We start from the raw sequence: 248 nt of genomic DNA, 5'->3' as shown, positions 1-248 counted from the left end.
TTCCGTCCCGCAAAAACCCGCCAATTTAGCGGTGCAGATTTGGCGAATTTTTTTAATTTGGCGGGTTCTAAATACTAGCTCGACCCAACGGAACCCGTTTTGCCACCCCTAATTTTTTGCATCTATCTCTGACACCTTTATGACACAGATTGTTAGCACCTGAGATTTGTTCAATTTTTGGAACCCCTCATTATTCGAGATGTGGCCAATTGTGTATTTATGTAATTATGTTGTACTTGATGTATTTT

This window comes from Arachis ipaensis, chromosome B01 (genome assembly GCF_000816755.2).
Source record: "Arachis ipaensis cultivar K30076 chromosome B01, Araip1.1, whole genome shotgun sequence".
Classification (NCBI taxonomy): Eukaryota; Viridiplantae; Streptophyta; class Magnoliopsida; order Fabales; family Fabaceae; genus Arachis; species Arachis ipaensis.
The sequence above is the reverse complement of the archived record's forward strand: the minus strand, read 5'-3'. Positions refer to the sequence as shown.